This window comes from Galeopterus variegatus, unplaced genomic scaffold (assembly GCF_000696425.1).
Source record: "Galeopterus variegatus unplaced genomic scaffold, G_variegatus-3.0.2 Scaffold753, whole genome shotgun sequence".
NCBI lineage: Eukaryota > Metazoa > Chordata > Mammalia > Dermoptera > Cynocephalidae > Galeopterus > Galeopterus variegatus.
The window spans coordinates 377,907-381,454 of NW_007726864.1; positions in this window are offsets into that span (position 1 = coordinate 377,907).

Here is a 3,548-nt window from a genome sequence, read left to right on the forward strand (position 1 = left end):
TGCCCACGCCCCGCTGCAGCCACCCGTCCAGCAGCGTCGACTCCCCGGGGCTCCGCCCGGGCCCAGCCGCTGGCCCCCCCGCCACACCGCCAGCACCCCGCCCCTCTAACTCCATCCACCCGGGCCAGCTGCGGCGCCCACCCCCGCCGCCGCCACCACTGCCACCGCCGAGCCCTGGCCCCGTCGTGTACGCCTCAGGTGCGGCCCACAGAGCCAGGGGCCTCCGGCTCCCGCTTGGCCCCGCGGACACTCCCCTCAACCGACCATTGGTGCAGACGCCAAGTTAGCCCCACCCCTTTTCTTACGTAGGAAAAATATGTCTGTGGTATTAGCGAAGTTTCCTGTCATTCCTCCGCCCTACAGCCTAGATCCCACCCTTTCCCCTTTGATCTTGGAAGCTTCTTGTTTATTGGCCACTGATTGGCCGACATGTACAATCAACCCGCCTCCGACATTTTAGGAGGGCGGGAGAAACTTAAGGTTAAACTCTGATAGGCTCAACTACTCTTGATACTTTGACCGCGGCCATTGGGCCGCATCACGTCGGTCTCCGATTGGCTGTAGAAAGAGAGCTAAGCGCCGGGGTACGATAAGGGCCTACTTTGGGCCCCTGACTGGCGCCTGCGGAGCTGCGGGAGCTGGGCACACGATCGCGTGGGGGGCGGGGCGGTGCCAGGCCTTCAAGGTCAAACCGCCGACTGACACCGTTACGACTCGCGCTCGAGCGCGAGCCCCAAATCCCGAGACGCGCGGCTCGAGGAGGAGCGGTCTTGGCTCCGAGAGCTCTGTTCCCGCGGGATCTCGTGGCTGGCGTGAGGCGGGGCCGGCCTGGGCCCGGCATCCCCTAGGTTGGCCTGCGTGCCAGTTCGGGAAGCCGTTGCGACATGCGGGCTGAAGTCCAGATCTTGTAGTACCGGGAATGTGCAGGTCCCGGCCTCCTCTCCGGGGAGGACCGCGTTCGTGTCTGGAGTGTTGGGCTCCCAGGCCGGGGGCGGACTCCTGCGGGTCCGGTGCTCCCAGTCCCCAGCGCCCGGTACCGGGCCTTGCACGAGAGCCGGAGGTGGGGAAGGGAGATGCCGGAAATGGGGCGGAATGACTGAGATGATTACAGGTGGAGAGTCGAGCAGGAGGCAGCGTCCCAAACGCAGCAGGGAGAGTATGGCAACCTGGGGACGCTCGGACGTACAGCTTGGCCCGGGTCTGAAACATCACATCTAGTCCCTGAGCCGACTCACTGGTGCACTCCACTGCCTGCTGATGATTGCTTTTTGTGATAAGACCGCCTCCGCTCCCAGTACGGTCAGCTGGAGTCGAGAGGGACGCTCACTGGGGCCAGTCATGACAGACCTAGAAAAGAGCATTCCAGCAGAATCGCAGTGCCAGCGATTCCCCGCCTTCAGGACCACTTCCAGGGCTGCCCGCGCTGCTCTGAGACGCACGGAAGCAAGTCTAGAGCTGCAGCCTCCGTGGGGGAACACAGGCGCTTTTTCCATTCCGTCTACACGGCTTCTTCAGTCTCCCTTCACTGGAGCGTGTTTGCACAAGCCTCTGTCTTTACTACCTATTTTACTGAGATGATGGTGCAGCTGTGAACTTTTCCATCTTTTTATAACTTTCCTTAGGGAAGAGGTTTTCCTTTTTCTCTAAAGCTTAGCCTTTCTCTATGCCTCTCTGGTCGTTTTCTCTCTCTCTCTCTCTCTTTTTAAGCTTTTTTTGGTTCACTTATTCTCTTCAGCAGTGGTTATTAACCTTTGGGTCACGACCTTTTGGAAAATAATAAAGCCACAAATACTCTTGTCTTCCTCCCACCTCCCATCCCCCATGCACATAAAAATTTTTTCATATAATTTCTGAGTTTCAGAGTCCCTGAAGGTGACTTTTTGACTCCCTAGGGGTCCATTAATCTCAGGTTAAGAACCCCTCCCTTACAGCATGTTTAATCTTCCCTGTTCTCTAGCTCATTTCCCATGAGAAATGAATAGGTCTCACAAAAAGAAACCCACTCAATCTTGCTGAAGTACTAATTCCCTTTACTACCAAATTACTCCAGTAATGACCCATGCCTGCATTGTCCTTTCTATCCTTAAACTATATATTTTTTATTCCTTTATTCAATGATTTAAAATGACCATTCCAAATCCAATGGTTTTTCTTATTCCCATTTTTCTTGAGTGAGAGGTAATACTTGCCCACCTTTGACCCATCCCTCATTGAAACTTTTTCCTAACTTCAGGAGCCACTCTGCTCCCTGTATTTTAGACTTTTCAGTCTCTTATGCTTCACTAGCCATTGAAGTGGAACATTCCTAAAGCTTTAATGCTTCTTATTAATCTCTGATACCTTGGAGAACCTTGCCAATCCAAACCTGTTTTCCTCATTAGAGTCCTATCTTCATTTCCCTTACTACATACTTTTTAACTGAAATTTCCATTCAGTAAATATTGAGTACCAACTCTGTGCCTGGCACTATACTTGAAGCTGGAGATACAGGACAGACAGAGTCCATGGTCTCATGGAGCTTACTTTTTAATTGGGGATGGGGATAGAAAAAACAAATAAGAAAAATATCAGATAGCTCTAGGTGCTATGCTGATCACTGAAACAGAGCAGTGCAATAGTGTGTCTGGGTGGCTACATTTGTATGGCCAGGGAAGGCCTTTCTGAGGAGATGACACTTCAGGTGAGCTCTGAATGACAGGCAGGGGGCCAGTCATGACAGACCTGGAAAACAGCATTCCAGCAGAAGAAACAGTAGGTACAACAACTCTAAGGTGAGAACGAGGGTAGTGTATTAAAAAACAAAAAGAGCCAAATGTGGCTGGAGCATGATGAGTGAGGGGGGTAGTGTTACAACATGAAGTTGGAAAGATAGGCAGGGGGTGAATATCCACCTTAATTTCTGACTCAGCACGTCCATTCCAAACTCAGCCTTTTTACCAATTCCTCCAAAATTTTCCTTTTCTATGAAAAGTCTTCACTATTTGAACAATTAATCAGACTCTAAGGCTGGAGTCTTCCTTGACCACCCCTTCAGAATAATTATTACTCTGAAATGTTTCTTTTGTTCATGCTCTCCTTTTTTCCCCCATTGATGTTACACGTTCCCTGAATCTGATCACTTTACATTTATATTGTAATAACCCCTTGTAAAGCCTCCTTGCCTCTAGTATCCCCTAGCTTCCACCAGTATTTTGATTCCCCTCCTTCCAGGTGCATGGTAAAATAGTTCTTACTACCTCCTTGAAGATGGGCATGGCCATGGGATCTGCTTTGGTGCATTCAAATGTGAGGGAAGCATAAGAGCCACACGTTTCTTTCCCCTGCCACTCGACTAGTGATGTTCATATGGCAGAACCTCTAGCAGCCTGGGACTCTGCTGAGGATGAAGTGAAACAGTCACCTACTTGCTACTCCCTTTCTCCCAGATGGACTTTCATCATGAGTGAGAAGTCTTTGTTATTCTAAGACACAGAGCTTTTAGGATTATTCCATACCATAGCATAATGTAGCTTCTCAGACTTTAGTGTGATATTAAATGATGTCACCTG